Source organism: Protopterus annectens, chromosome 2.part0 (genome assembly GCF_019279795.1).
Source record: "Protopterus annectens isolate FY-2018-M chromosome 2.part0, PAN1.0, whole genome shotgun sequence".
Taxonomy (NCBI): domain Eukaryota; kingdom Metazoa; phylum Chordata; order Ceratodontiformes; family Protopteridae; genus Protopterus; species Protopterus annectens.
The window spans coordinates 1,729,511,102-1,729,525,376 of record NC_056728.1 but is presented as its reverse complement, the minus strand read 5'-3'; positions in this window follow the sequence as shown (position 1 = coordinate 1,729,525,376).

Genomic DNA, 14,275 nt, shown 5'->3' with positions numbered 1-14,275 from the left:
TTCCCAAGTACTTATATACTTCCTCTTGCTCAAGTTCTTTTATATCACATTCCTGTCCCAAACTGATGCTTTCCTGGTGCTGCAGTTTTCCTGCTTTAAAAGTTGCTTTTGCACATTTATCAAGACCAAATGACATTCTAATATCATCGGAAAAAGTTTTGACAACCTGCAGCTGTGCTTTCAGTTCCTCATCTGATGAGCTATACAGTTTTAAATCATCGACAAAGAGAAGATGAGAAGTCATTAGACTTTGGAGTCAAATTATAACCGTGGCCTAAGCTGTTAAGTAAACAACTTAATGGATTAATAGCAATGCAGAATAGCAATGGTGACAGAAAGTCACCCTGGAATATCCCCCTTTGAACTTTTATCCCTGGGATAATGATCTGTCTTTTATCATGGCTTAATTGCAAAGTGGTCTGCCATTGTTTCATGGTTACTGTAATGTAGTCAATCAGTGTAGGGTGTATCTTTTACATTTTTAAGCACTCTTTTATCCATTAATGTGGGATACTATCAAATGCTTTTTTGTAGTCAATCCATACCATACTTAGATTCTTCCCCTTTTTACAGAATCTTCTATATAGGTTGTCTGATGATTGTTTAGTTCTTTTTGATAACCCCAAACATCCCCAGAAAGATAGTTACTTCTAAATGCCCTATATACCCGAATAAGATCTCCTCTTAGATAGCAATAAGAAATACTGTACAAGTTCAGATAGTTTAGTCTTTCATAATAACTTAAATTTTCACATCCATGGATGGCCATGGTATATTTCTGCTGTACTCCTTCCAGTTTACTCATGCTTGTTTTCTTTTAGGGTTTTCATATTGTTATTCCATACTCAAATTTGGGTCTAATGTAACTAACAAACAGCGATTTAATCAGTTCTAATTTCTGAGAGTTCATAAATCTTTTTATACAAACTACAGTTCTAAAACTATCATTAATCAATTGGTTGATATGATTAGAAAAACTCAAAGCAGGATCTACCCATATACCCAAGTCCTTAAATGAATCTACAGTTTCAATCACCTTGTGCTATATTAAATATTCACATTTCAGTTTATGTGCTTAGTTGTTGAAGTATTTATCAGCATATTATTCTCCTATGCCCAAATGGTCAATTTATTTAAGTTATTTTGCAGACATGCCTTACCAGTAACACATGTAATCAGTTTACCCAATTTCAGGACAGCTGCATATAGACTGTAGAACACTTCAGATGAAAGGGTTAGGTCTAAAAGATAGAATCTAAGCAAGTAAAGGCTTAGGAGAGAGCCCTGTGAGATACCTTAACTGCAACAAAGAATTTCACCTGCCCATTTGCTGTATGATACTTGCCATGTCCTATTTGTAAGCCATGCAACTAATTATTGTATCAAGAGTACATTAATATGTAGTTGTTCTAATTTATTGATCAATGTTTGTGTATGCCCTGTCAAATGCTGAAGTTAAGTCTACATAAATTGCATCACAGCACAGTTTTTCAATCATAGCTGTTATATTGTTATAGAACATCATGTTACATGTGGTAATAGATCTGTTTTTAACATATGCAGGCTGATACATGGTTTCAAGTCCCAACCCATCCAGTTCTGACAATAACTTATCCAGTATTCCCGTCTCCATTATTTTTGCACAACAAGAAAGTAGACTTAAGAGTCTGTATAATTCTGGGTTTGTCCTACTCCCCTTTCCTTTAAAGACAGAGTTAAAAAGCACATGTCTTCAATCTCCAAGAATCTCCTCATATTTATATGACATAGTAAATAATAGATATAATGGTACTGTAAGTTCTTATTGAAGTGTTCTCAGATCATTATTACTAAGTCTGACTCTTCCCTGGGTTTTGTTTGGATGCAGTTTGAGCAGCTCTTTTTCAATATAATCTAATTTGATTCCAGTATCTGATGTTACATGGATGCCACTAGGACAACTTATCAACCCTTTTGTGGAGCCAAACTGTTTTATATAAGATTTTGTTAATGTATCTATAATCTGTTGTGTCTGAAAATACATTTTAGAATCCACACTCAGTGTATCAATTTGTATGCCTTTACTCCATCCACATCTTATGTCATTAAAAAGTGAAATAAATAATAATAAAATTATTATCAATAAAAAGGTTTCCTATTATGCTAAATATCTTTATATAAATTTTCTTTACAGTTTTCTTGGTCTTGTCTCACACTTTTAAATAATAACACAAAACAAATGCAGTTCCTGAGTAATGAGCCAGGGGAGTATAAAAGTAAAAATAATAAAATGGCAACAACTTTTCTAAAAAGACTCCATGGCTGATTATAAAATCAAACTTTTATTGAAAACAAAGTAAGCGCTTTCGCATTTGCTAAGAATGCTTCATCAGTCTTCAAATTGTTGCAATTAGAATTAGCCATTTAAAAACCTTTAAGCCAATCAAAAAATGCAACATCATTAATTTAATTCAATTAAAGATGTAAAACAAATATGCATACAGTCCACTTATGCAAATTGACTTAAAGTTCAGCCATATTATTCATTTAATATACTGTGCAAAATAAAAATCAAAAGACACAATATCACAACTAAAATAACCACCATTAAACAAAGGTACTTGGATGAAAAATGCTTGAATAAAAAATATATGTGAGACTTTAACAGCTAAATGCTTCAGACCATCTTAAAGATTCACCGCAGCACATGAAATGTGAATGAAACTCGCTTTAACAAAAAATGCAATCATAAAATGTCTTGCATAAATCCATATTCAAAAACACATTTATAGTGTCTAATTGCTGAATAAATACAGTTATATCCAAGTAAATATGTGTTAAAACCCAACCAGACCTATTACATACAATAACAGGTCTATATTATAACAGCAAATGCTTAAAATAGTGAACATTGCATAATCAACCCCCAAAAAATGAAAACACAATATTCCGAACAAATGGAACAGCAATTTTTTTCCCAGGGAAAAAAATCGCTGGTCTGCAAAAAAAACAAACACAAACTAAAGTGGGGGGCTTTGCCCCCCACATCATCCTTACTTAAATATACCAACTTCGAGATTGCACCACAGTGGAGGAAACGGCAAAGTCCCAAATTGGCCCAGTGATTTTTTTTCCCTGGGAAAAAAAATCGCTGGTCCGTGTCTTCAGGATTTTGCCGTTTTGACATTTAGCTGTTGATTAAACAGCGTTCGCTATATTAAGCGTTCGCTTACTTAATAGGGAACCTACAATAACAGGCACTATCTTAGCATGCAGCCAATCTGATAGACTAATAATAAAAATGAATGTCACAGTAACTCTCATAATATATGGTTATTATACCAAATCTATCACTGGGCATCATTCAATTCATAAGAAACAAAAGATCATTTAATCAACAATAAAAAAAATATGCTAAAATATATGCATTTATAAGACATGCTTCCATAAAAAGTCCTACGTATGCTCGCATATACTTCAGACACACTGTTATAAAATAAACCATAACTTCCTTTCTTGCTGGCTAAGATAACTTGTTTATAGACACAACCCACTCTACAGTGCTATTGCAGGTGATTACATGACAAAAAAACTTTAGAAACAATGAAGCGTCTCATATGGAGGCGCAACTAATATGCAAAGCATTCAATCAACTAGAAAACATGTATATTTATAAGACATACATGTATAGAAATCCTGCATATGTTTGTATTTACTTCGGAAACACACTATTGCAAAATAAACATAACATCCTGCCTTACTAGCTAAGAAAGCTTATTTATTTGAGTAACCCACTCTACAACACTGTAGCAGGTAATCACATGACAAAACACCTTAACAACAACAAAGTGTCACATACGAAGGTGCAGCCAATATACAAAACATTTAGAAGATCCAAAGCATGTATACAACATAAAACATACCCTAAGAAATGGGCCAGAAAATAAAATACTAAATAACCAATCATATATAAGGAGAAGACATATATATATATATAAAGACTAACCAGAAAACTAAGGATATTCGTGTATGATCGGTCTATGCTTCAAAAAAGGTTTTAAAGAAACAGCATCATTTAACCCTTAGGTCTTATTAGCCTGCAGATTAATGTTGCACCTCTTTTCAAGGACTTCAGTTGTATTCTTAATATCACTGTTGCTGGAATCTTTAGATACCAAACTCAACATTAAGAATCTCAAAATATGGGTTGATCCTGCCTGCACTACATACTTGGCTGTGGCTATAGACATGTCTTTTTTACCAATCTTATAGACATGTTCTCTCATTCTTTCTGTAAGGGTCCTGTTGGTTTCACCCACATAAAATTGGGGGCAGCTAACACAATATGCTAAATACACTAAATTAGAGAAAACCCAATTTGAAAAGTGATCCAATCTATATACTCTGCTAGTGGATGGATGTGTAAAACTATTACTGTTGGCCATATATCCACAAAACTTACATCTGTTACAGTGAAAAGTGCCCTGCCTCTGTACAGGTATCAATGGTTTAGATGGAATATTATTGTAACAAACTGTTCTCTTAACAGAGTTACAATTCTTATAGCATATCTTAGGGTGAGGCCCTACAATCCTATGTATATCTTCATCTGGTAATAAAACATGCCAATTTTTGTTAATAATATCCCTTACATCTCTGTTATCTGAAGTAAACAATAAATACAGTATACAATCATCAGTACGTGGAGACTTACGGGAAAAGTTAGGTCTTGCTTTCTCTTTTCTCTCAACAACTACTGATGCAAGTCTAGATGTGTATTCATTTACATTATAGCCAATATTAACAAAATAATTCAATAATGATTCCGAAGAGGATCTAAAAGTATCATCATTATTACTAAGATGTGATATCTGCAAAATTTGCCCTCTCATAATATTATTAAATACATGAGAAGGATGCATGCTGGACCTGCTAGGTAAAGTGTTCTTCTAAAATGCCTTTTTAAAAACCTCTGTAAAAATCTGTCCACCCCCGTTTAAAATGTTGACATCTAAAAAATTAATTTTCTCTGCTGATGCTGACATAGTAAATTTTAAAAAGTTGTGGTACAGTTAATATAATTCAAAAACTGACTCAAACTCTCAGTGCCCCCTTTCCATTTGACAAACACATCGTCAAAAAAAATTTGTAAAAATGTACATTGTTGCTAAATACATCAGGATTTAATACATAATTGGTTTCCCATTCTGCCATTACCAAGTTGGGATAAGAATTGGCACATGATGTGCCCATGGCTACCCCTGTTCTTTGAACATAATAAGTATTATCAAAGACAAAGATGTTGTTGTCTAAGATCATTTCTATAAACATGAACCTTATATTAATCTGAGTCACAGAGTAGTCTGCATGAGTCTGCAAATATTCTTTTAAAAACCTAAACCAGTCTGACTGGGAATAAAAAGAGAACAGACATCAAAAGTAACAAATATGTTGTCAGCTGGTATAGAGTTATCCTCATATTAAGAATATAAAGATCTTAAGAAACCTTGTGTATCTCTTAAAATAGTAGAACTATTCACAGCAATAGAATTCAACATCTTTTCTACATAAATAAAAAATAGGTTCTGTTAACCAGCCTCTCCCAGACAATATCAGTCTTAAAGGGGGGGGGGGCTGGCCAGTGTTTTATGTATCTTTGGCGAACCTTTTATTATAGCTATCTTGGGTGTCTGAACAAGAAGATATTCATATAAATCTTTACTAACAACACCTTTATTATTTCAACTCTGAAGAAGCTCAGTAATAACCGAGCAAAATAAAGGTTTTTAACCTATTTGGTTTGAAAGTACATTCCTTCGAGATTCGGGTCCTGTGGCCTTGGATTTTGGTGGTTCCTGGTTTTGTGTCTGCATTTGTCGATATGTCTGAACAAGAAGATATTCATATAAATCTTTACTAATGAGCCTTCTCATCGAACAATCAAACAAATCACAGTGCACTCTATGTGTCATCTCTTCAATAGTACTAATGGAGATGACAGAATATGTCTCAGCATCCGACAACATATCATACATCTTCTTAACATAACCAGATCTATCCAACACTGTGATAGCACCCCCTTGTCAGCAGGACAAATAACAATATGTGGATTAGTCTGTAGGCCCTCCAAAGTTGCTTGTTCTCTCTTAGTTAAATTATAAAATCTCCTATGTGTCCTAGTTCGATTGTTATGCATTTTAAATAAATCATTCTCACACACGCATAAATGTTTCAACAACTGGATGAATAGCTGGAGAGAACAAAGTGGGTTTCCTTGAAAAATGATGGTTGCTACTCTTACTTAGATGAGGAAATGAGGATTTCAACATAATTCTTCTACAAAACATTTTAAGGTCCAGCACAGTATCACTGAAACTTTTACAAGTAGCAGGAATAAAAGACAATCCCTTCATTTGAAATTCATCAAGTGAATATAAAGATAAATTATATATTAGGTTGTTTTGTTCTTGGACCAATACTTCTTCACCAATGGTGTCTGGGCTCATTCTTTCAAAGACAAATACCTTTTCCTGCCTCTGCTCTGTGACGTTGTTCCTCAAATTGTTTTTTATAAGAAATAGAAAGGCATGGAAATTCTGTGTATCCAAAGGGATATGGCTAGCTCCTGCCTTGGCTTTTACATCCATCTCTGTGTGCACTAAAGTGATGATATTGCTAGTATTTTCTGAAGAGCTGTTCAAACCTCTTGCAAAAGAAGTGGGACTGTTCACGACACTAGTACCTTCTGTTGTGCTCATTTGCAGTACATCATGTGCCTCACAGAATCCAACACAGACTGGTTAGTGGAATTTGATAGCTTAATGTTCTTAGTAAAATGATTCATATTTTTGTATTGAGGCCAAGAAAAAAACACTGCCAGATTTAACATCTGACATGCCTTTCTCTAATTTAAACCTCTTTTGTAATGGCAGCTTCCTTTCAAAAAGACCCATGTTACTCAAGACATTAGTCAATGTAGCCATCGCTATTTTGGCTGGAAAGTGGTCCAACAGTTCATGTCTCTTGTTGTCTGTATCAACTGCTAGCTTCTCTTCTATCGGTTTGAAAAAATCAACAATAAGCCTCATATAGGAGAAACTAGTTTCAATGTTAATTTTCTGCCAATTAGATAATACTTCAGTATAAGCCGAACCATATGTTAGCATTTTCAGTATACGTAGACCTCTTGGAATATTTTTATGAAAAACGCAAGTTTCAAGATGTATACATTGCCATTGAAGCTTTTTATGTTTAGCAAAAATATTTTCAAGTTCTCTTTGTAACATTAAAATTTTGTGAACATTATAATTTGCCTGTTTTTTCTCATTCACATCTTTTGAGAAATCCATATTTAAAAATGGATTCCCTTGTATGCGTAATAATTTAGAAAAAGTATCATCAACAGAATGCTGCTCCACGGCACTTATGGGATTATAATCCAGCTCAGCATCAAGCACAGCTTGTCTATCAGCTAGATCTCAGTCAGCACAAATGCCACCAATAAATAATAACACAAAATGAACGCACCTCCTGAGTAATGAGTCAGATGAGTATAAAATTAAAAACAAGAAAACTTCAACAACTCCTCTAAAAAGACTCTGCAGCAGATTATAAAATCAGACTTTTATTCAAAACAAAGTAAACGCTTTCATGTTCACTAAGAATGCTTCATCAGACTTCAAATTGTTACAATTAGAATTAGCCATTTAAAAACCTTTAAGCCAATCAAAAATGCAACATCATTGAATGCATTCAATTAAAGATGTAAAACAAATGCGTGTACACTCCACTTATGCAAATTGACTTAAAGTTCAGCCATATTTTTCATTCAGTATATTGTGCAAAATAAAAAAAGAAGACACACTATCACAGCTAAAATAACCATCATTAAATAAAGGTACTTGGATGGAAAATGATTGAAAAAAAATATATGTGAGACTTATCGGCTCAAAATTTCAGACTTGCAATTCTTATAGCTGATCTTAGGGTGAGGCCCTACAATCCTATGTATACCTTCATCTGGTAATATAATGTGCCTTCATATGTGATGCTTTGTTGTTGTTAAGGTGTTTCGTCATGTGATTATCTGCTACAGTGTCGTAGAGTGGGTTATACCAATAAATAAGGTTTCTTAGCTGATAAGACAGGATGTTATGTTTATTTTGCAATAGTGTGTTTCTGAAGTATATACGAACATATACATTATTTTTAGACATGTATGTCTTATAAATATACATTTTTCACTACATTTTTTTATTGTTGATTGAATGCTTTGCATATTAATTGCACCTCCACATGAGATGCTTCATTGTTTCTAAAGTTTTTCATCATGTAATCACCTGCAATAATGCTGTAGAGTGGGTTGTGTCTACAAACAAGTTCTCTTAGCCAGCAAGACAGGAAGTTATTGTTTAGTTTATAACAGTATATCTGAAGTATATGTGAGCATATGTAGGACTTTTTGTACAAGTATGTCTTATAAATACATATATTTTAGCATATATTTTTTATTGTTGATTAAATGATCTTTTGTTTATTACAAGTTGAATGATGCCCAGTGTAAAACCTGGTGTAATAAGCTTATATTTTGAGAGTTACTGTGACAATCATTTATATTATTAGTTTATCAGATGGACTGCATTTTAAGATAGTGTTTGTTATTGTATGTAATAGGTATGGTTGGGTTGTGAGACGTTTACTTGGATATAACTGCATTTATTCAGCAATTTTCACAGTTTAAATGTGTTTTTGAATATGGATTTATGCAAGACATTTTATAATTGCATTTTTCGTGAAAGCAAGTTTCATTCGCATTTCATGTGCAATAATGAATCTATAAGATGGTGTGAAACTTTAAGCTGATAAAGTCTCACATATATTTTTTATGCAAGCATTTTTTATCCAAGTACCTTTGTTTAGTGATGGTTATTTTAAAAGCGATATTGCATCTTTTGTTTTTTATTTTGCACAGTATATTGAATGAATAATATGGCTGAACTTTTAAGTCAATTTGCATAAGTGGATTGTACGCACATTTGTGTTACATCTTTAATTGAATGCATCCAATGCTGTTGCATTTTTTGATTGGCTTAAAGGTTTTTAAATGGCTAATTTTAATTGTAATAATTTGAAGTCTGATGAAGCGTTATTAGCGAACGTGAAAGCACTTATTTTGTTTAGAATAAAAGATTTCAGTTTGGCAGAATTATCTAGCAACAAATTAATATTTATAACCCCATGATCACTGTACATCAACTGTGATGAACCTTGACTTGAAGTAACAGTAATTTCTTTAGGAACACAAACATTGCCTAGTATGTCTTGTTTCCTTGTAGGTTTTTTTACAATCTGATACAATTGTTGTTACTGAACATACGTTAAGAATAATTTCCTTGCTAATGTTGAATCAATGGCTGCAGGAGATCATCATTACTGCATGTAGGTCCCCAAATTTTGCATTTGTTTGAGATAAAAATAAATAAATAAATAAACAAATACATAAAGGAAATCCATTCATTGAATGTGCTTTACTATAACAAGTGTCATAGTAAGACTCTGATTACTGAAATGTCTATAACCCATGAATGCACTGATGAAAGAATATAAGGTAAGTGTAGAGAATGAGCAAATGATCTAATTGTAATGCAAACACGTTTTATTTATTTATTATGTGTTTGATTTTTATGTCATTTTTGGTCATTGAATGTCCAGATTCTTTTTACTGCTGCCAAATGTTTCACTACCCCAACACTCAGTTGGTTGCGACCTATAGTTTAAGAAGCCCTATGCTATAGAATGAGCAAATGATCTTAGCATTTAACATATTATTGCAACTGTTAACCTTATGGACACACCAAGTATCATAATGTCAGAGAGAGGTATTGATTTAGTAAGTTAGAAATATTTATTTCATAGATATAATTCACTAATGAAGTAGTCTCTTCCTGGTAATTGGTCCATTTAATATAATATTAAATTGGAAAAAGGGGACATGATTATTTTTTAAATTTGTATTTGTTGTATTTTGTTTCCTTAGAGCTACACATAGTTGTAATTTATATATCTATATATATATATATATATATATATATATATATATATATATATATATATATATATATATATATATATATTGGATAATACGTGCATCAGAACATTTGATTCTCAGCTGAATGATTTCTGTGCGGAGTCTGTGTTTGTACTCCCCTTGAATATTTGGAGATTCACTGGGTGCTTTGATTTCTTCCCACATCCCCTGAAAAAGTGAATTAATGACCCTTCAAATTGCTTGTAAATGAGTGGGTATTTTGCATATGTGTGTAAGAGAGAAAGAGAAAGACATGCAATTGACTGGTGTACTAAATGGGATGTTTCCTGACATATGTCTGTCATGTGCAAACATGGCCTGCATATCTCCATGACTATGAATTTGACGAAACAGGAAATCTGATAATGAGATGTAGTAATATGGGAAGAGGGATCCATTTTTTTTTTCTTTTCATGTGTTTCAATTAAGCATTTCTGATAGATTACATGATTTTATCTTTTCATTCCAACTGAGAAATATGGCTTTGTATAGAAGAAAATGATATTTTGTGACTGTATTCAAGTAGATGTACCGATACATACAGTGGATATATGGATATTGATGTGAAAGCATCATATTGGTTTAGTTTTAAAATTATTCTGTTCATCTAATGTGGTTAACTGTTACATATTTGTATCATAATTGCTTAACATCTCAAAATGGAAGCAGAAAAAATAAGATCTAAGAGAGTAACCATTCATGATTATAGAGCACAGTTATGCTTGTTGCTGCTTTAACTTTTAGTTTTACAGCTCCACTTTAATGCCAAATGTTTTGTTATCCTTCTTACAATATATTATTCAAGATACATTCCTCATCCAAACTATGCAGCAGCACTTGTTTGCTGCAGTAATTGTTTGATATTAGTGATTTAAAAACTTAACATCCATTCTTACCTGCAGGTGGCATATCAGCCTAGAACACCACAGTGAGCAAAATCAGGGGAGTGTGGATTTATGCATAATATTCTATATGACCAAGACAATGATATGACCTCAATACCTGAAAATCAAAGCAAAAGGAATGAGTTGAAAATTAAATGAAAGGTAGAGAGGTATATGGTGTGCGTGATGGAAAAATACAGTGTGGCTAATGGATCTATAAAGAGAACCAGGCTGTCAGTTTGTAGAAGGCTAAGAGCCTTAGAAGACAAAATAAGCAGTCTCTGTGTAAAGTTGGCAAAACTGGAGAGATTTGTTTTGAATGAGATTGGCTAGTGTTAGTCAAAATGAAGGCAAGTACACAGAGCATAAGAGGTAAAGAAGGTCATGTTGAAAAATGAAATCAAAAACAAATGAAGTAAAGCGGTATCAGTACATATTATTGTAAGATGGAGTTAAGGAGAAAGGATAAGGCTTGTAAGACTCTAGAAAAAAAAATTATTGAAAATATAAACCTGCAGTTGACACTCAGATGTATGAAGGAGAGAAAGGAGATCATAAACAGCATGTGGCTACTGAAACACAAGTCAGGGAATACATGATGTACCAGTCCAGTAAACTACAGAATATGTCCAGTTAGGGAAAAATATCAGAAAAATGCTGGGAGTCAAGATGAAGGAAGGCAGTGCTGGAAGGAATTGAAGAAAGCAATGATAGATGATGTGGTATAATGCTATTGGAGATTCTGTTACTGAATGGATCCGGTAAAGAAAAAAGCTGAGGAAGTGTACTCATTTGTAGTGCACGAAAGCGCTTACAATAAAATACGTGCGGATTTGTGGACTTGTGGATTCTACTTTTTCTTTTTCATTTTTAAATAGTTTGTTTTGTGTATTTTTCAAAGAAAAAAGCATGCTAAAATAGCTGCCATTGACAAGTTTTCTAGCATGATTCATATTAAGCAGAGTAAATAAGACATTATTAGAAGTACCAGTTAGAGAAGGGTGAGCGTTGGTATGAATATGTCTTTTGGGACAAACTACTCAGTTGATAGAAACTTGTTTGCTTTTGACACACGTTCAAAGTGCTTAAATCATTCTCAGTGAGGAGGACACAACAGCAGGGTTATTCTTTTTTAATGGTGCTCATGGTGCTAGGCTCTGCGTTCACAGCTTTCTCCATCAGTTCTGAATTGGGGAACATGAGACACATCATCACTGATCTGTTGTGTGACTTTCCACAAACAGTCCAAAGTTTTGTGATTGACTACCTCTTTCCAGCTGTCACTTACCATTCCATATACCACCTGCTTGGTAACATAAAAGGATCTGTTAAAGCCTCAGCTTATAGCTGCATTCAAACTACATAATAGAGCTGAACCAATCACCAGATAGTCACTAGACAAGGTCCTGTATTGCTGGTGTAGCAGGAATAACAACATTTACTCAGGAGTGGTGATCTCATTCTGAGATGAAACCAGACAGACAAAAATAAATTTGTGACTGCTGAAAGCCGTGGAGACTTTCTAAAATGATTTGCTACCAGTTTTTGACTACAATTATTTTACTGTTTCACCTTCTTTCAACGGTAATGAAGTTATCTGAGTTAATGTGCTTTGTTGCTTAAAGAGACACATCTCATGGAAGTACGTTTGCTGTTTATTTTCAATGCTGGTCTGTTTTCTCAGCACTACTATACCTTTTACGTTGTAAGTACTTTGATCATGACTGACAATGACCAATTGTGGCTCAGTTCACCTTCTCAATTATCAAAGAAAATTTAATAAACAAAGCAAGTTCATATACCATTCAAGCAGTGACTCCAGATATGTGAGAGGACTGAATGGGAAGCTGAAATGTGGGAATGCTGTGTGGACACTTGCACATTAACGGCCTTTCTGAGGCACTGTTTATGTCAGAAGCAGCAACACAGCAAATGAAAACAGAGTGTACTTCAATAAGTGGTTTTATGGAAATGTGCAGAGATAAGGGAGGTGGAGGTGTATCAAGCTAGAGGGGTATCTGGGAATAATATCTGGGTCTCTGTACCACAGACCAGCTATACCACTAAATAAGTGGAAAGTAGTAGCTGAAATATTGAGTTGCTGCACATACTAGAATAAGAATTCCTTTTGTGTGAAATAGTGAGAGAGACAGAGGGACACAGAATAGAAGCACCATTTATGAATTTGAAGCTAGTGTACAATGTGCACACAGGCAATAATGGAAACAGAAGATAGTAAGAGAACAAAGAAAAGAGGGGTAAAGGCTAATTTTGCTCAATAATAGGAGCCTGGAAAACTAATTGGATCATCTGAATTCTCTAGGTGTAGAAGATGACATTAGCCTTTCAGATGTTACAAATGTGGACCATTCAATACAGGGACAGGTATACAGTGGTTTCAGGATTTATACGTGACATACGTGAATGACACTTTGGGAATGGGTTAAGTGAGCAGTGAAAACGGGTGATGATGAAAAAGAAAAGGAAGAAAAAAATAAAGTAGTTTCCATAAGACTGACAGCGGGTCAGCGATACCTCATGATTAGCTCCAGTATGTGTACCAGAAAGGCATGATATCCATGTTAAAATATGGGTGAATGAAAAATAATAGCTATAGTTATAAAATTAACTGTTTATAGGTGAACTGGGAAAGTGGTCATACCAGAAAAGAGATGAAGAAAGAGAAATGACCCTTTCAGCCAAGAGATTAACAGACAAGAGAAAATGAAAAAATTCAGTTAATTTATATTATTTACAAAACTACTAATAGTTAGCGAAGGTATAATACTTTCAGAGAAAAGTACTGAATGTAAAAAATAAAAAATATTTTTCCTTTACGTTAATGCAGTTCATATAGATATATTGTTTTGAATTGCAAGATTGGTTTGCTGTTTTATGATTCAAACACATTTAACTAAATATAGAACGCATATCTTTATCTGTTTTACTTTAAGCATACTTATTAGGGTTAGTTATAATGGTGCAGTGTGAATATTGGAACAGCTTACTGTTGCCTTTCTTGCTTTTCACTGTACAAAGCTGTTGATGTTTGTAATGATGTCAGCAGTGAAGAAGCTCAGTTAAGTGGAGGGATCTTTTTTATTTCTAGGTCACCTATCAATCACTTTATCTGTCTGTCTATCTACCTATCTGTCTTTCTCTGTCTATCTTGTCTATCAATATATGTTTTCTATGTCATTATCCATGTTGATTGAACTTGATTGAATTATTGATTCTGGTGAAAACCCAGTCACTTAGAATTCTCAGCATGTGAAGGCATAGACATAATCAAACCATAAAAAGGCCACACAGACAAACCAGTTAG